Source organism: Dromiciops gliroides, chromosome 3, assembly GCF_019393635.1.
Source record: "Dromiciops gliroides isolate mDroGli1 chromosome 3, mDroGli1.pri, whole genome shotgun sequence".
In the NCBI taxonomy this organism is placed as follows: Eukaryota; Metazoa; Chordata; class Mammalia; order Microbiotheria; family Microbiotheriidae; genus Dromiciops; species Dromiciops gliroides.
In genome coordinates this window covers 88,093,141-88,113,340 of record NC_057863.1, presented here as the reverse complement: position 1 = coordinate 88,113,340, position 20,200 = coordinate 88,093,141, and the positions used below count along the sequence as shown (strand labels likewise).

General features: G+C 36.6%; 1 protein-coding gene across 3 annotated transcripts in view; it reads left to right on the top strand.

Moving 5' to 3' along the window:
* The window catches only part of BMPR2 (bone morphogenetic protein receptor type 2), a 195,945-nt gene that overhangs the window by 965 nt on the left and 174,780 nt on the right, over nt 1-20,200 (top strand). The gene's annotated exons all lie outside the window — the stretch shown is intronic.

The window sequence follows — 20,200 nt, the reverse complement described above, 5'->3', positions numbered from 1 at the left end:
TTTCAACTCTGGGGTGGGGAGAAAAGGGGCAGGGCTGGCATTTAACTGAGCGTGTGATCGAGGAAAAAGCAGAATGTCTGCTGTCCCAGTTAAGGCGCCGATACGGATCTAATAACTATTTCGGGGTGGGGGGGAACCATAATAATTGCATACGTTTTTTCCATTCTGTCAACTGGAATTTAATAACTTAACATATTTGTGTTACTTAGAATTTTCTCCTGGTATTTTTTTCCCCAACCAGGAAAAAAGCATAGTGGGTGTGGTATCATGACATTTTTAGCTGTGAGGTAATGCGTGAATTAAAAATAATGTTTTAATCACCAGTGAACTGTGTGTGCTATTATGAGATCTTTGGGAATAGAGCTTTCAGTTTTCAAAGACGCACATTTATGTTTTATACTTGGCATTTTTATTACAGCGTAGGCACGAATATTAATTTTTGAATTTGGAACATTTGGGGGGGTGTTGTTATTGGATCCAGATTACTCTTATTATTTTCATATGTTACTGAGTGGCTAGACTAAATGATGGTGAATAGATCTGTGATATTCTTCAAGTATTGTAATCCTGTTAATTGCTGGTCTTTTTGGACAGACAAGTATATCACAGATTCATTCTCCGAAGCTGGTCACTCATATTTTCCTATATCTTTAGGGTTACTTGCTGTTGGGCAGAGATATTTTTGACGTCTCTTCACTTTTCAGTCACTGAGACAACTTTAAGAGTATGAAACTTGTGAGACTTGAAGTGTTACTGTAGTTTATGGGTTATAATAGCCACCCCTTTTAAGATATTTTCTTCCTCCAGTTTGTGGAAATCTTTCAGTTGCTTATGGATTGCTTGGAAGACAAACTATAAAGCTATCTTATGTAATCACTGTTACTCATCTCCAGTATCTAATCATACTTGTAATATTGTCTCAGTTTAAGAATAGCAAACAAATTAATAATTTTAAAACAAGGAAAATTTGACAATATTTCCATATATACATATATGCCGTCGTGTGAGTTTCTTGATAAACACAGGGTTTGATTCCTTGTTTTCCATTTTTAAAAAAGGGCCTTCTTTGAGAGAGATTTCTAGGTAACACATCAGTATGACTTTTGTGCCTTGGATATTTTAATATTGTCTTTTACTTTTAGGATAAATATGTTTATCTTTTAATTTTTTCTTACATATGTTTATAATATAAAAATAATTTAAAATTTTCAGTTGAAAAATGTTTTAAAACTCTGTTCAGTGTAATAGATTATTCTAGCTCCTTATTTATCTCTTTTAGGGAACAAATGACTTATTTTAAATTTCTTTGTAAATGTGTTAGATAGTGAAACATTCTTAATTTGTAACATTTTAATCTACATGTGAAAACTTCATATATTAAAAGTAAAATTAAAAAAAAGTAAATAGCAGTGATTTTTTCCAAGGAGGTGCAGTGGGAAACAGACTTCAGACATCTCATAGTTAAGGCTTTTAGCATTTTTGTGTCAACATTTTTGTCGCTCCTGCAGCTATATTGGAAAGTTAAATTATTAAAATCTAATCACAGATAGCATTTATATAGCATTTCACTTTTTGCAGTGCTTTACATATATTACCTCATTTGATTTTCTTTACATGCTATTTCAATTGATCCCTATAACAACCCTGGGAGATAGGTACTATTATTATCCCCAATATACAAATGAGGAAACTGAGGCTTAGAAAGATTAAGTGACTTGGCCAGGATCACACAAGTAGTAACTAACTAGTTCTAGTAAGGTAGAATTTGTATGCAATTCCTCCAGACTCCAAGTCCAGGGTTCTAACCACTAAGGCTCTCTAATGAAGTCATTTGTGATGTGATCTCTATAAAGTAGGATAAAACCATGGACTTAAACATTATTTCCTATTTTCTAATAATAAAACAGTTCTTAGAATTGTGGCATAAAAGGAGTTTGGGACTTTTTGATGTTATTTAAATCACAGCTTGTGGTAGGCATAGCGAATTATATAAAGTTTGAATGGTTTAATTAGAAAAAACCATTTTTAGTTATGTCTCTTTAACTAGTGCAGTATTTCCCAATCTTATCACCATCAGGACTCCTTTTTAAAGTCAGACTATTTCATGGATCCTCCCCTCCCCCAAACCCTCCCCTTCCTTCCCATGACAGGAGTTGTGGAAAATAATTAAGATAAGCTACTATGGATTCGGTTAACACTTTTAAATGAATTTGTTATCTTATTAAGTACGTATATTTGGAAAATAGTACTACCTGTATTGTGAAATGTATTCTGCCTACATGTTTATTTATGAATTCATAGTCCCCTTGCAAAAAGGAGACTTTTTGGTTTACAGATTGGGGAATTACTTCTTTAGGTATGTTTCGAAGAATTTCGAATCAGTTCAGGTAAAGATATCCAAAACTGAATTTCTGAGTGATACGTATATTAGAGTTAAGAACTTGCTAATCGCTGATATATAGAATATTTCAAAGACAGTTACCTTTGCTCTGCCAGCTTTGGGAAGGCACTTGACCAGGGTACCTGGTGTTCCTGTGGTGTGAAAGGACCTTTGCCCAGTACTGTCTGCTGGACTGAACGTGCACACCTTGGTGTTTCCTTTGGTGGAGTGATGAGCTGCTGATATTCCTCATAGGCTGACAGATCATAGAAAGGTGCCTCAGAGGTCAGCTGTGTCAACCTCCTCATTTTACTGATGAGGAAACTGAGGCAGGAGGGTGAAGTCACTTGCTCAAAGTCACAGAGGTAGGATATGAACCCGAGTCCTCTTACTCCAGAGCCACCACTCATAGCACTGCCCCAGCATTGCTTCTGCCTCCTTGGAAAGTGGTTGTCTTTTCAGGTGAGCAACACTTTTTCACCAAGTAAGTCTCTCCTCAGTGGAGCTTCTGTTTATTTGACATTTCACTTTCTACTACCCTGATATAGTCAATGTGTACTTCAAGTTAACATCTACTTACTAAAAAAATTAAGACTGTCTTCTGAGGAGCTTTCTTAACTTTCCTTTCTCCCAGCCCAGATCACTCTCTCGACTTCATCTCCTGACCTTGCCACAAACCAGCTTTCCCTCTCCCCTACCCTCCTTTATGTCCTCTTCTTCCATTAGAATGTGGCTCCTTGTGGGTAAAAACCATCTCCTTGTACGTATTTGTGTCTTCAGCACATAATTAAACACTTACGAATCTCTCTCTCCCCCCTTTCTCTCCCTCTCTTCTCTTCCCTCCCTATCTCTCCTCTCCCCCTCTGTCTCCTCTTATCTCTCTCCCCTCTTTTCCCCTCTTTTCCCCTTTCTCCCTCCCTCTTTTCTCTTCTCCCCACTAGATGTACACATATCCTATGCCTCTGATTCCATTCCCTCTGGTTTCCCCCTTGCTTCAGCATTTGTCCCTTTCTTTCATACATCTTAAGTCTTATTCTCACCAGTTCCTTCCCAACTATCAAGGAATGTACTCAGGTCTCCAGTGGGGGAAGAGCCTTCCACCCACATCTAGCCACCACCACACCTTTCTTCTTTTCTCCCCTTTTCAGCAGTTAAAGTTGTTTGTATCCAGGGCCTTTACTTACCATTCCGTCTCTCTTGAAATCTAACTTTCATCTTTACCTCTTTGCTGAAAGTTGCTTTCTCCAAAGTCATGGATGATTTCCCTATTACCAAATAAGTGACCTTCTTTCGGCTCTCATTCTTGTTCTCTACAGCATATTCCTTTGGGATGCTTTTTCATACTTTGGCTTCAGGGACACACACTTTATTTTTTTCTCCTTCACTTTTCTTATCTTTTTCCTAATTTCTAAATGGTCCAAGATTTGGCTCATAGATTTCATTCTTGGCCGTGTCATTCCCTTTCAGTAGTTTCTTACTCTTACCTCCCTCTAAACCCCATATCCACACCTCCAGCTGTCTAACTGTACTCTCACTGGTGCCTCAAGCTCAGTATATTTAAAATCAATCTTATTTTAAATTTTCTTCTAAATACTCTTCATTCAGACTATTTCTTTGAATTGTACCACCATCCTTCCAGTCTCCATTTATATAACCGTCATAATTTCTCTAACAACGCCATCTCTCTTACCTTTGCATATCCGGTCAAGTAGTGTCACTTTTACCTCCACGATATCACTACCATCCATCTCTCTATTCCAGCTGCTAGCAGTCTAGGGTAGCTGGCATTACCACCTGCTTAGACAGTAGCGATAACCTCCTACTTCCATTTTCTCCCCCTCTAACATTCCCCTTTTGTTGCAATACCCTCTCCTTTCAGTTGACCCCCTAGCTCTGCATATCTAGTCCTTGTCTCTTTCTTGTTTTTTAGTTTTGTATCACCAGCCACCTGTTGGACACTTTGAACTGAATGGCTTGTAGGCATTTCAAATACAACAGGAGCCAGACCAAACTCTTTCTTTTTTTTAGTTCCCTGTTTTTGTTGAGGCATCACTGTCCTTCCAGTCACCTAGGTTCACACACTTGGAGCCATCCTGGGGTCCTCATTCCTCACTTAATTCCACATATCCCCTCAGTTGCCCCAAGTCTTGTTGATACTGCCTCTATAACATCTCTAGCATCCATATTTCCCTTTTTCTACTCATAGAACAACTACCTCAGTCCATTAGCCTTCTCATTCTTCTCCCTGCTTTAAGTCTGACCCCTCTCCATTTCCCCAACTCCGTAAATTACCTTCTATTTATACTCATTGAGATGTACTCATATGTACATTTATATGTAGTCATATGTCCATCTTGTTTACCCTGTTTAGACTGTAAGCTTCTTGTGGATAGGAACTATTTTGTTTTGTTCTTTATATCCAAAGGACTTAGAGCTGCCTGGCACATAATGGGTGCTTAATAAATGCTTGTTGATTGAGTGACAATCTTCTTTACACATAGATCTGGTCAACTCAAAAATGACCAAAGAATGACTTCCTAGTGTCCAGGGAATCAGGTTAAAACTCCTTTTTTTTTTTCCAGGGCAAGGAGGGTTAAGTGACTTGCCCAGGGTCACACAGCTAGTAAGTGTCAAGTGTCAGAGACTGAATTTGAACTCAGGTGCTCCTGAATCCAGGGCTGGTGCTTTATCTATTAGGCCACCTAGCTGCCCCTAAAACTCTTTTGCTTGGCATTCAAGGCCATCCACAATCTGTGGCTGCTTTACTTTTCCAGATTTATCTTATACTGTTCCCCTATATGTACTCTCTGCTGGTAAAGTGGACTATTTCCCTTTCTCTCAAAGCTCATGTGCTTTTCCATTTCCTTGTCTTTGCTTCTTTTGTTTCTTCCTTCATCTTTTTCACCTGTTTAATTTCTTTCCATCTTTTAAAACCTAATTCAGGTGCATTTGATAAACATAAATAAAATGAGGTCTGAGGGGGAATGGCAATTACTGACTCTGGGAATAGGGAAGGGCTCATGGATAGGTGGCTTTTATCATGAATTATTTTGTGTTGGAGTTATTTATATATGTGCTGTCCCTTTAACTAGACTTCTAAGTTCTGTCAGGGTAAGGATCCTGTCTTACTTTTCTTATCACCTAGCATAGTGCTTTGCACAGAATAGCCACTTGAATATTTGTCAGATTAATTGAAAAAACCTTGAAATTGTGAAACAAATAAGAATTTATTATTTGCATTATCCAGGATCCCTCATTTTAACAAAGGGGTTCACAAGTTTCATTTGACAACCAGATTCGGTAATGAATTTAAAACAAGTCCGTTGGCTAGATTTCTGTTTAATACACCAAGTTTTAGGAACACATCCAAATTAAGATAGGACTTTAGAGTGTTCTAGAGCATGCCCATAGGGTCATAAATCTGGAAGGGAATCTTAGAGATCATCTAGTCTAGGAGCTCTTAATTGTTTTGTTTGTAATGGACCTTTTTGATAATATGGTAAAACCTCTGGACCACTTCTCAGAGTGTTTGTAAATGCATAAAACGAATGCAGGAATTACAAAAGAAACTGATTATATTGAAACAGTTATAAAAAAAACAATCAAGTTAACAGAGCCCAGCTTAAGAACCCCAATCTTTTTCAACCCCAGTGGCTCTCTCAGTTGAATGAGTGGAAGTTTGGAACTAAAACTCTTAATCACTTAGGGAAGCTTATGGTTTGGGTCTATCAGTTTGAGCAGGTACATCAGGTAGGATAGGACTTCTTTTTTTCTTAACTTCCATTTAAAATTTATTTATTTGGTTATTTTTAAGTAATAAACATTTTTATTTGTAGTTTTGGGTTCCATTTTTTTATCCCTCCTTCCCTCCCTCCCCTGCCCCCTTCCTGAAGCAGTAAGCAATCAGATAAGAGTTATATATGTGCAATTATGTAAAACATTACCATATTAGTAATTTTTTATAAGAAAACTTGAATAAAAGAAAAAAATGAAACTGAAAAATAGCATGCTTCAGTCTGTGTTTAATGAATATCATTTCTTTCTTTGGAGGTGAATAGTTTATCAATAGTCCTTTGGGACTAGTAAAGTCATTCACAATTCTTCATCAAACAATATTGTTGTCTCTTTGCACAACATTCTCTTGGTTCTGCTCACTTCACTATACATTAGTTCATACTAGTCTTTCCAGGCCTTTCTGAAATCATCCTGCTTGTCATTTCTTATAGCACAATAATATTCTGTCACTATCGGATCCTACAGCTTGTTTAGCCATTCCCCAATTGATGGGCATTCCTTTGATTTTCTATTCTTAGCCACTGAAAGAAGGAGCTGCTATAAATATTTTTGTACAAATAGGCCTTTTTCTCTTTTTTTGAATGTCTTTGGGATATAAACCTAGCAGTGCTGGATCAAAGGGTATGCACAGTTCTATAGCCCTTTGGGCATAGTTCTAAATTGCTCTCCAGAATGGTTGGATCTTTTCACTACTCCACCAAGAGAGGATTAGCATAGGACAGGACTTTTTCCACTCGTGTTGCCTTTTTGCCAGAGAAATTTTTACTCAACCCTCAGTATATGGGCATATGAAATACATATACATAACCTTTTACTGTTGCCAAATTTTTCAAGACCCCCACATTCAGTTACGTGACCCCATATGGGGTTGAGACCCACAGTTTAAGAAGCTAGGAAGTAGAAGACATGCTGGACAGTGATTAAGCCCTTGGAACTGGCACTAAACAGGAAAAGAAATGTTAGTTGTATTTTTGTTTGAAAATTCTACTGGCTTTTTTGTTTTAACGAAAGCTACAGTGTATGTGTGTGTGTATGTGTTTGTGTAAGAAGGAGGTGGGAGTGGGGTTGGTGGAGGCTGTGTTGGAGACTTTCTAAGGGGAAAGGTGAAGTGTGGGAAGAATTTGTCTTTTTCTTTTGGCTAAAACAAGTTATAACTTATAATGAAGTGGCTACTATTTAACACAGGTAAATACTGGCCTTTATTTTGTAAATTCTGATGTGCAGAGTGAAAGCTCTTTTATGGTCCTTAATTGTGCCACATATATGTGGTTCAAAACAAAGCCAAAAACCAGACAAGTGTGCTGTATTTAGGGGGAGAGTGCTATACATATAGACTATGTATAAATTACATGATATTCTACTTTGGATTTTGGACTTAGGTCTCAAACTGTCACCAGTATAATATGCACAGATGTTTTGGTAGTGTTAGTATTTAAAGCCTGTTGTATGTCTGTAATTGCCTGTGGCGCAGCAAAAGTCAGACAAAGCTTAGCAGCAGGTCCAGTTTCTACCGAATATTTAGCCTTCCTGGATGTGTAGGGAGCTTCTTGTGTGGAGACTGTCAATGTAGATAGGTAACTGTACTTCCATTTAAAGCCTTACAGGGTTACTTAGGACACCGAGGGGAAACTAGTTTGTGTCCGAGGTAGAACTTGAAGGCAGGTCTTCCTGGCTAAAGCTTGGCTCTCTATCCATTACACCATGTTTCTTTCTCTTGCCGGAGCTAAGTAATAGGCCTTGAGGAGAGAGAAACCCTATCCTGCCCCCAATTTTTTAAAAGTATATGGGGAGGGGCAGCTAGGTGGAGAAGTAGAGAGAGCACCAGCCCTGGAGTCAGGAGGACCTGAGTTCAAATCCAGCCTCAGACACTTGACACTTACTAGCTGTGTGACTCTGGGCAAGTCACTTAACCCTCATTGCTCTGCCCCCCCACTAAGTATATGAAAGATATGCAAAAGGACTAATATGGTAATATTCTACATAATTGCACTGTATAACTATATCTGATTACTTACTGCTGTGGGGAGGGGGGAGAGGGGAAGAGGGATAGAATTTGTAATTCAAAACTTTAAATAAAAATGTTCATTATTAAAAAAAGAGAAGATCCAAATGAGAAGAACTGAAATATGCATCATATGGTTGTACCTCCACTCCTTTAGAAAGCCCGTTTCCTACTTATTCTATTTCTAAAGTGAGAAATGAATATTGTGCATCTTCAAATTTTAGAAGATACACAGAAACACTTGTCTTTCTCCCCATTAATCTGTAGCAAGGAAACATAAAGACAACATTTGTTTTTCTAGACATTTTCTAATAGAAGGAAAACTGTGCCTCTCTACAATCCCTCATATACTTCTCTGCCCAGGTAGGACTTAACTCAACCAGTACTCTCTCTTTTCCCCTAATCACCTTCTGAGGATAGTCCTAACTCCTCTCCTCCAGCACTCTTTCTGATAACCCTTCTGAACTGATTGTTGTCTAGCTATTACTGATGTGAAGCCCCCAAATAGGGGACCAAATGATATGATCAGATACTCAGTCGTTGTGCTTCCCATACTTAAGATACTCCTTGACCTTGTTGGGTCTCCAGCTGCCTTCACCTCCTGTACTAACACCTACCTATCTTGTTCTGTAGGAGGCAAGTGAGAAAAGCACCTTAAAGGTTTTTAAAGCCTCGCCCTGGTAAGACTGTGTATTCCATTCGGAAGATGACCAGAAGTAGAGTAATTATGACTTTAGTGAAGAGAAAACCATTTCATTATAAAATGGATGAATGGGAAATCTCAATGGAAGAAGTTTGTGGAAAAAGCCATTAAACTTTACCTTGATATTGCTATTTAATGCACCTTTATTTGTGTTTTAATTATGATTCCTAGACTTAGTATTGCTGTCTGTTATTTGAGTATGAAAAGAATGGTTCTGATAAAAAATAACATTGTTTGAAGATACAAATGGATAGAGAGGCAGCATAGGTGTAGTGGGCTGAGTGTTAGGTCTGGAGTCAGGGCATTTGTTTTGGGGGTTCGGGCTGTGCTTCTTACTTTCTGCTTGGGTGACTGGGGGCAATTCATTTAACCTCTCCTGGGCCTTAGGTTCTTTATTTTAAAATGAAGCAGTTGGACTACATTATTCCATTCCCACTCAGCTGTCAAATTAATCTTCCTAAAACAAAGACCTGATCATGTCAGCTTCTTCTTTGGTAAACTCCAGTGCCTGTCTCCTCTATAAAATCCTCTGTTTTTCATTTGCAGCCTTTCACAACCTGGCTCCCTCCTGTTTTTGCAGTCTTCTTACATCTTACTTTCCTCCATATACTTTGCAATCCAGTGATACTGGCCTTTTTGCTTTTCCTTGAACTCTCCATCTTCATACTCAGGGCATGTTTACTGGTGGTTCTGCATACCTGGAATAATGCTCTTTCTTGTCTGTTTCTTTGTCTCTTTGTCTTCCTTCAAGTCCTAGCTAAAATCACATCTCTACAGGAAGCCTTTCCTTATCCCTCTTTTTTTTTTTTTTAAAGTGAGGCAACTGGGGTTAAGTGACTTGCCCAGGGTCACACAGCTAGTAAGTAGTAAGTGTTAAGTGTCTGAGACCAAATTTGAACTCAGGTACTCCTGACTCCAGGGCCGGTGCTCTATCCACTGCGCCATCTAGCTGCCCCTCCTTATCCCTCTTAATGCTAGTGCCTTTTCATTATTAATTATTTCCAATTTATCCTTTAAATATCTTGTTTGTACATAGTTGTTTTCATGTATTCATCTCTATTAGACTGTGAACTCCTTGTGAGCAGCTCATTGTCTTTTGCCTTTAAATCTTCAGGGCTGGAACAGTGCATGGCACTTAGTAGTTGCTTAATAAATATTTATTGACAAAATGACTTCTGAGGGCACATTCAGCTCAGCATCCATAATCCTGAATCTTACATTCAGAATGTCAGTGGCAGGTACACAAGTCACAACCCTTTTGTTTATTTAGGTATTAGCTTCCTATTAGATTGATTTTTCATTTCATTCATTATATTTAATTAGAGGTTTTTTAAACTTTTGTCTTTTGGTACTATATTGAACCTGTTGCTACAGATAAGAACTTTATATTTAAAAGTGAGAACTGGTTTGTTTATCTATCTATTTATTTATTTATTAGTGAGGCAATTGGGGTTAAGTGACTTGCCCAGGGTCACACAGCTAGTAAGTGTTAAGTGTCTGAGGATGGATTTGAACTCAGGTACTCCTGACTCCAGGGCTGGTGCTCTATCTACTGCACCACCTAGCTGCCCCAGAACTGGTTTATTTAAAAATGAAGCTGTTTTATCTCAAAAGTTCTTGTCACTATTAACATTCATTTGAAACAAAAATCAAATTAAAATAGAGAATAACTTCTATATGCTCCTCAATTTTACCATATGAGTAGAACCAGTGGTTTATAAAGGCTCTATAATGTTAAAAAATTTTTAAATGAAATTTTAATTTGTCTTCAGTATTCTCTCCCTTTGTTCTCTCCCTCTGACCCATTGAGAAAAACAGTCCCTGTTACAAATATGTATAGTCAAGCAAATATATGTAGTCAAGTAAAACAGATTACTTCATTGGTCATGTGAATACATCATCTCTATCATGAGGTGGATAGCTTATTTCATTTTGAGTTGTCTGGAGTTGTTGCTGGTCATTGTGTGGATTAACATTCCCAAGTCCTTCAAAATTGTTTGTTTTTACAATATTGCCATTATTGTATAAATTGTTCTACTCATGTTACATTTGCATCAGTTCATACCAGTCTTCCCAGGTTTCTCTGAAACCATCTCCTTCCATCATTTTATCAAAGAGAGCTTGCTTAAAGGATAGGCTTAATAAACAATTTTACGTAGTAAGCATAACAGTAAAAAGTACTTCTAATGACTTGAAATTTTAGTGGTAGAAGGGAAAATGGAAATCACTTGAATTTATTTTTTTAAGTAGGTGAAACATTTTCTTTATAATTTTGCATACATTATAATTTTGCTTAGAAACCCATCTTAAAAGTTCAGAAGTTTCAATCTAGCCACTGACCAAATTGTCACATTTCATATCATCTGTGCTCAAATTACTAAGGTTTTACTATATTGACATTAATTCAGGGGATAATCCTACTCCCATTTTTATTAGTTTTATTTTACTTATAGGAAAAGAATGGGGAAGGTAAAATTTAGATTAAGCATCATGGACACTAAGCAAAAGCATGGATGTTGCAATGTAGACAATATATTTTGGTCCATGGTCAGTGGACTAATAATGAATTTATGTAGGGGAATAACGAGAGAACATTGGAGTAGATAGAGGTAAGTTAAACCTAGATTGTGCAAGATTTTGAATAGTAGACTAAGGTATTTGGACCAGGGCCATGGCATATACCAAAGAGTATTTTAAGAAGATTATTTTATAGCAGTGCATAGAATGGATTAGAGGGAAGAATGACTGAAGTCAAGAAGACTACAATGAGGATTATAACCAGAGAGGTCACAGGAATGAGTGTCATATACAAAAAACTTTATTAAGGAAGAATTCATAGATTGCTGTGACAGGATATAAAGGATATAAAACCTAAAAGTGTCTACAAGGAAAATGTCTAGATATAAACTGGAAAATAACTCCTAAACCTTAATGAAGCTAATGCCATTCTGCAAAGTACAGAATACCAGAGGGTTCTCTGGTACTAGAGCAAGGATTGGAAATTCCATTAGCTTCTGTTGGGCTAAAAAGTCACTGTTTTAGCCAAATGAGAATAGTTTAGCAACTTGGTGAGACTGTGTATTGAGCATATGAAGGAATTAGGGCTGTTTGAGGTGGTTTGAAACTGGGAGACATATTTTGGATTCACAAAAAAAAAACTATTTCTGAAAGTGTGAAATTTCAGGAAAGATCAGGAAACATGTGGGTAAATGTTTCCCTGGTTTAATTTTTTAAAAAATTCTGAACTTAAACACTACAATAATATTAATATTTCTACATATGAAACAACAGATAAAGAAAATTGTATATAAAATTGTAAATTTCTGTTATGAATAACATGCCCTTTCTTCAAGTATTTAATAACTTTGACATGTAACTTTCAAAGCTTTCCTCCTTGTCTGACTTTCTTTTTGGTTCTCCTGTGTTTGCTCTTTTAAGATGCTTCAGTGGGGCAGCTAGATAGTGCAGTGAATAGGGCAACATCCCTGGAGTCAGGAGTACCTGAGTTCAAATCCGGCCTCAGACGATTGACACTAGCTGTGTGACCCTGGGCAAGTCACTTAACCACAATTGCCTCACCCCCCCCCCCAAAGATGCTTCAGTGACCTTTTCTTTCTTTCCTTTTTTTAAAGCAATTCTATCTCTAGCCTCTCTCTTTTTCCCTCATACTTCCTCCCTTATTAAAAAATTATTTTAAAATAATAAACTTTTTTATAGTTTTGAGTTCCAAATTTTATCCCTCCTTCCCTCCCTCCCTGGTCCCCTCCATGAGGCTGTAAGCAATCAGATGTGGGTTATACATGTGCAAATATGTAAAATATTACCATATTAGTCATTTTGTATAAGAAAACTTGAATAAAAGAAAAAATGAAAGAGTGGAAAAATAGCATGCTTCAGTCTGTGTTTAATCAATATCAGTTCTTTCTTTGGAGGTGGATGGTATGTTTCATCATTAGTCCTTTGGGATTGTCTTAGATCATTGTATTGCTAAGAATAGTAAAGTCATTCACAATTCTTCATCAAACAATATTGATGTCTCTATTCACAACGTTCTCTTGGTTCTGCTCACTTCACTATACATTAGTTCATACTAGTCTTTCCAGGCCTTTCTGAAATCATTCTGCTTGTCATTTCTTATAGCACAATAATATTTCATCACCATTGGATCCCATAGCTTGTTTAGCCATTCCCCAATTGATGGGCATTCCTTTGATTTCCAATTCTTAACCACCACAAAAAGAGCTGCTATAAATATTTTTGTACAAATAGGCCTTTTTCTCTTTTTTTGGATGTCTTTGGGACATAATCCTAGCAGTGGTATTGCTGGATCAAAGGTTATACACAGTTCTATAGCCCTTTGGGCATAGTTCCAAATTGCTCTCCTGAATGGCTGGATCTTGAAAAGAAAATTAACCTTTATAACAAATATGCATAGTTATGCAAAACACTTCCTATGTTGACTGTGAATAAAAAAATGTGTCTCATTCCCCACCTTGAATCTATCATCTTTCTTTCAGGAGAGTGAGTGTCAGAAAGCATCATTAGTCTTCTGGCATTGTGATTGGTCTTTGCATTGATTTGAGTTCTTCAATCATTAGTTGATTTTCTTCAGTGTTGTTTTGTTGTATAAATGATTCTTTTTTTTGTGTGTGAGACAGTTGAGGTTAAGTGACTAGCTGAAAGTCACACAGCCATTAAGTGTTAAGTATCTGAGGTCGGATCCAAACCCAGGTCCCCCTGAATCCAGGGCCGGTGCTCAATCCACTGCGCCACCTAGCCGCCCCATAAATGATTCTTATATTTCCCTCTTGTTACTCTGTATCTTCTCATATAAATCTTCCCATGTTTCTCTGACACCATGTAGAAATATTTCATTTAACCATATTTACTCTAGCTTTCAAAATACCTTATTAAAAGCTATAAAAGGTGAAACATTTTTATTTTATGTGTCCAAAATAAACTACCAAGTTTAATTGCTAAAGCTCTTATTATTTCATCAGGTGGGCCCCAAAGGCCCAGTAGAAAGTTATTTGCCTATACTTGGAACTTAGAAATTCTGAGTAAGAAGCTATTTTCATACCTGTTTTAAGTCATTCACACATTAAAAATGAAACTAAAAGAAACTTCCCTGAAGCCACTCCCCTTTATGATACACTTTGCAAAATATATACACACATATATACATACAATCTAAATGAATGATACCCTATTGAAGAGATATGCAATAACAGATAGAGACAAAACATATCAAACAATATTATACATTTTGAGCAGGTTGGTATTATATTAGGAATGCAGTGTTGATGCAAGAAAACTATAAATATAATAGACCATATTAATAACAAAACAATGAAAATCATGATTACATCAGTAAATAACTGGAAAATATTGATAAAATGTAACAAAAATGCTAAAAAGGAATAAATACACCTTTCTGTAATATGTTTAAAACTGTCTAAAATCAAGAGCTAACATTATGTGTAGGGGAGATAACCCAGAGGCCTTTCCAATAAGATTAGGGATAAAATGATGACATCCTTTTTTCAGTGCTATTATTTTGTTATAGTGCCAGAAATGCTAATTATAGCAAGAAGAAAAAGAAATTGAGGAAAAAAAGGGACCAGCAAAGAGGAAACAAAATTATTTTATGCAAATAATATGGAGGCCCATTTGGAATCCTAGAGAATAGGCTAAAATTAATTAAAATAGTTAACAACTTTAACAACCTAGCAGGATAGAAAAGAAACCCATACATATCACCAACATTTTTGTTTATTACCAACAAAATCCAGCAGGAAGAGAAAGAAATTCCATTCAAAATAGCTATATAATGTATAAAATATTCGCGCACCTACCTATATGAAAGTTCACATAGAAATTATATTTCTGGGAGCAGCTAGGTGGCACAGTGGATAGAATACTGGCCCTGGATTCAGGAGTACCTGAGTTCAAATCCAGCCTCAGACACTTGACACTTACTAGCTCTGTGACCCTGAGCAAGTCACTTAACCCCAGTTGCCTCACACACACAAAAAAACAAACAAAAGAAAACAACAACAACAAAAAAACAAAAAAACAAAAAAAAAGAAATTATATTTCTGCAACTACAAAACATTCTTTTACAGAAATAAAGATGGGCCTGAATAATTGGAGAAACATTAATTAATCATGGTTGGTCCATGCCAAAAAAATTAAAAAAAAATTAAAATGACAGTATGTTAATTTACTTATTCATTTCCATGCCAGACTGCCAAAGGATTACATTATAGAGCTAGAGAAGATAACATTCATTTGGAGGAACAGAATGTCTAGAATCTCAAAGGAAATAGTGGGGAAAAATGTGGAAGAAAAGGGTCCTTAGCTGTATCACATCTCAAACTGTACTATAAAGCTGTAATCATTGAAACAAATTTGATACTGGTTAAATAGGCGAGAAGTCAATCAATGGAAGAGATTGAGTATGCAATTATAGTAGCATATTGTTTGATAAAACTTAAGATCCCAGGGGGCAGCTAGGTGTCACAGTGGATAAAGCACCAGCCCTGGATTCAGAAGGACCTAAGCTCAAATCCGGCCTCAGACACTTGATAGCTGTGTGACTCTGGGCAAGTCACTTAACTCCCACTGCCCCGCACCCCCCCCCCCCCGCCCAAAAAACCCCCCAAAACAAAAACAAAACTTAAGATCCCAACTACTGTGGCATGGATTTATCTGAAAAAAAATTGTTGGGAAAACTGGAAAGCAGTTTGGCAGAAATTGGGTTGGGCCTATACCTTACACCATATATCATAATAAGTTCCAAGTAGATACATGACTTTGATAAAGAACCTGTGATAAACAAATTAAAAGGAATATAAGGAAGGATATACCTATTGCAAATGTGTATGGGGGAGGATTTCATGACCAAATAAGACATAGATAGGATCATAGAAAATAAAATGGGCAATTTTGATTATTTAAAATTGAAAATTTTTTGTACAAGCAAAATTAATGAAGTGAAAATGAGAAGGGAGATAGTTAATAGGGGAAAAAATCATTCCTGCAAATTTCTGCAATAAAGGTCTGATATCCAAGATATATAAGGAACTAATTCATATATATAAGTACAAGTACAAGAGTTACTCCAAGAGTTAAGTGTAGTTCTCAAGAAAGAAACCCAATCTATTAATAAATACTGGAGAAAATGCTCCTAATAACCACTAGATAAATGCAAATTAAAGATACTCTGAGACCCAAACACCCAGAAAATTGACAAAAATGAGGGAGGGAATGACAATTGTTTTTAATGATATGGGAAAATAGGCATCCTAATGCACTGTTAGTAGAGCTGTGATTTTGTTTAATGACTTTGTTTTGTGTGTTTTTGTGTGTTTTTTTGGGGGGGTTTTTGCAGGGCAATGAGGGTTAAGTGATTTGCCCAGAGTCACACAGCTAGTAAGTATCAAGTGTCTGAGGCCAAATTTTAACTCCGGTCCTCCTGAATCCAGGGCCAGTGCTTTATCCACTGCACCACCTAGCTGCCCCTGTTCCACTACTTTGGAAAACAATTTGGAACTATATCAGTTCTTGGCATAGTAATTGGTATATAGAAGGATCTTATTAAATGCTTGTTGACTTGACTTCACACAACCAAATCATAACTGTTTGATATCTACCAAAAGTCATTTCTATTCACAGTTGAATAATTTTGTAGATTTAGAATTTAAGGGGGTGTCATAAGTAATGTAGTGCAACTTCTTTATTTTATAGATGAGTAAACAGGCCCTAGAAGTTGAGTTTGAGTTGCCTAAGGTCAAATGTAGGTAACAAGTAGAAGATCTGGGACTTGAATCCAATTCTTTTTGCTTTGTACATAGTAGTCTTTTCCCATAGGACCATAGAACCTAAATTACTAGTGTTACAGTACAAAGTCCCTGAGTGAAAGAATTTGCTTTAATCTTACTTTTGAAATTATTTACTTTTGTCATGTTGTTGAGCAGAACTGAATACGGCTTATGAGTTTCATGAATTTCTCCTGAGATGTCTGTGTTTGTTTTGAACAGTTTTGCAAATAGTAGGCACTTAATAAATGCATGATGCTTGGTTGATTATGATGTGGTAGTTTGGTAGCTCCTGGTAGTTTAGTTGCTGAAAATGAAGGGCTACTTAGCGGACCTTAAATTTGTATTTGCTTTTTTTCAACCATATTTGTCTTATATACCTGCTTAATTTTGAAATTCATTCCCTAGAGGTTTGTTTTGGGTTGGTTTTCCTCCTACATTTTTAAAGAAACGTGATTTATGTTTCTTTTTTTTTTTGTATTCTTTTTTTTGGGATGTTTCTTTGAGCATCAACAACTAATTGTAAGCAACCTTACTTTAATTTGTAAAGCAATTTCATATATTTTGAGTAAAATGTCAGCATAAAAAAACTGATCATTTTACCTCTCTTGTATCACCTATTGCTTATTAGGTATACAGGATATACTGTACCCTGTAAAATTATACTTCTAGATGAGATATGCATGACTTAAGTAGAAATGAAGATAGAGAAATGAAAATAGATGTTGTATACTTTTCCATTATATTGATAGGTGGAAAAGTTGAAGGCATTGCAGGGTTAACCTTATGAGAATTGGAATTGCACCCCCTACTGGAGAGATACTGTAGGGAAGTTCTGCCACGAAGAGAAGCCATGTGAGGACAATCCAGGTGACATTAGCATCCAGAACTTAACTTTTCTGGGATTTCGAAGGTCAGCCTGGTGTCTAGAAGTTACTTCTGTAGAGCTGCCTGTTAGACGTGTCAATCAGAGCTACCAGCCAATCAGCTTGGAGCTGTGTGGGTGTGTAGACGGCCCTGTTTCCTGTTTCATGGGAGGCTTGTGGGAGGAGGAAGGGGCAAGGGCTTGCTTTTTGCCCAGGACCTCGGTTTGAGTGGAGCTGAGATTCTGGCTCCCTGAGATAGATAGATGAAGGAATCTTGGCCTCTTTCTCTCTCCTCTTCAAATTATTATACTCCTTAATAAGTACTTAAAAGTCTAAACTCTTACTAAAACTTCTAACTTATGGTGACCACTCAATAAATTTTTAGACAGTTTAGCTAGAATTTTAGCCCCTTAAAGATGGCAATATTACAACTTATACAGACCACTTCACTCTTGGGATGGCCTTCTCTGAGGTGACTTCAGTCAAGAGAGTCTTGGGTTTGGGGAACCTCTACAACTTCTGTCATAAATTTCCTCAGGGTCTACATCTATCTATCAAAGTTTAGAGTCTTCATTTGATTTTCTTTCTTTCTTTCTTTCTTTTTTGGTGAGGCAATTGGGGTTAAGTGACTTGCCCAGGGTCACACAGCTAGTAAGTGTCAAGGGTCTGAGGCTGGATTTGAACTCAGGTCCTCCTGACTCCAGGGCCAGTGCTCTATCCACTGCACCACCTAGCTGCCCCACTTCCTTTGATTTTCTACAATTCCCACCATCCCCAGCCTTGTCTAAGACTTCTCAGCATTAATGAGCTTTTAACTAACCATGACCACCTAATTGGGAATAGTAAATGATGGTTAGAATTCTTCATCAGAGGTTTTTTTATTGTCATGGACTGAAAGGGAAATTCCTTTAGAAAATGTAAATGTGTCTGTCTTCCAGATTCAGTCAGCCTGTGGTTATGCATGAACATACAGTGGCAAGTAGAAGATGTTATAATCCTGTTTTGCAATTCTATATCACCTTCTGAGGAAATGAAAGTTCTTTGGCATCACTTTTTAATTTTTAGAACATTACTATGAGGTAGATGAGAGACAAGCATTCACAGATAGAGAATGAGACATAAGGTGGTTATAAGACTTTGTTCTTAGTTAATCTCTTTCGAAATTTTTGAATATGTGGAATTTTTAATGGACTTCTAGTTTTTGGATCTCCAAGCTGGCTCTGCTTACAGGCCTTTTATGAAACTCTCACCTCAGCCCTTCTTGATCACACTCCTTTGAACTCATATAACCCTTCCTATCTGTGTTACTCATTTGATGCTTAGCATATATCTTGTTTTGTTATTACTATTGTATTTAGTTTCTAGTCTTATATTTGATGGGGTTCAGAGAGAAACAGTCTTGGGTTAAGGGACTATCCATTTTTTATGTTAAATTTTTGGTGGACTGTTGTATAAGTAGATACAATGATAGCTTTTCATAATGGATAAAAGTATTAGAATGTAATGAGCTGACTCCAGTAGTAAGAAAGATGATAGTAATGGCAGGTACTTCAACTCAATCACACATAGTTTTGATTTCTTCTTTTAGGCCTCTCTGTTTTGAAAGCTGTTCATTCCACACAGTGGGATATTAGGTATAACAGTGTATATTTAAAAAAAAAACATTGTTTTTAAGTCCTTATGTATCAGTTTTATGTCCAGTTGGTTGTAGACATGCAGCAGTTTGGTCTGCGACTATGGTTTGGTTCTAGTAAAGTTTATTGGTTGAGTTCTCAAGAATTTTTCGAGCCATTTGTTAGTAGAATAGGATTTGTTGTCTTTCAGTCAATGGAAGTAAGAAAACTAGGTTTGTCTTAGTATTTGGTAGATGTCAAATTTTTGTAGTCTGCTAGGATGTGTTGTATAGTTTTTATGTTTTGTTTGAATAATCTGCATTGATCATTATATCTGGCCTCTTGAAGGGTAATTTCTGTAATTTTTGGTGACAGTTATCTTGTCCTTAATGGCTAGTGCAAACTTTTCTACTTATTTACTCAAAACTGCATGAGAAAGCCATTTGGTTGTCATCATCATTATTATTCATTAACGTTTAGATCTTTTCCACAACCAGTTTAACAACCTCCTGAAAAGCAGGAACCCAACTTGTGCCTTTTTGTATCCTCATTGACTAGCATAGTACCTAACATAGTAAATTTCAGTAGATGCTTGGCCATGATGATGGTGGTGGTGGTGGCGGGTATATCCAGCAGGAGGCACAGATTAAACATGCCTGCCATGACCATACATTTTTATAATGATCTCTTCTGTGGAATATTGAAATCCATTGGCATAAGCCATATGTCAATGATTGAATTAGGGATAGAAATCATAGCTTCAAGGTTCATTTTTTCTTTGCCTTCTTTTGTTATTTAAAATTTTTATTTGATGCATTTGAAGTTGTTTTGAAGTGATTCAATCAACTGTTTAGTAAATACCTATTATGTGCCAAGCACTATGTTAGGTATGTGGGGTACAAAGAAAAAGAATGAAATTATTCCTACTTTTAAGGACTTTATGTTCTATTGGGAGAGATGATTAATAATAATAATTGACATTTATGTGTAGCTTTAAAGCTTACAAAATGACACAGTATCT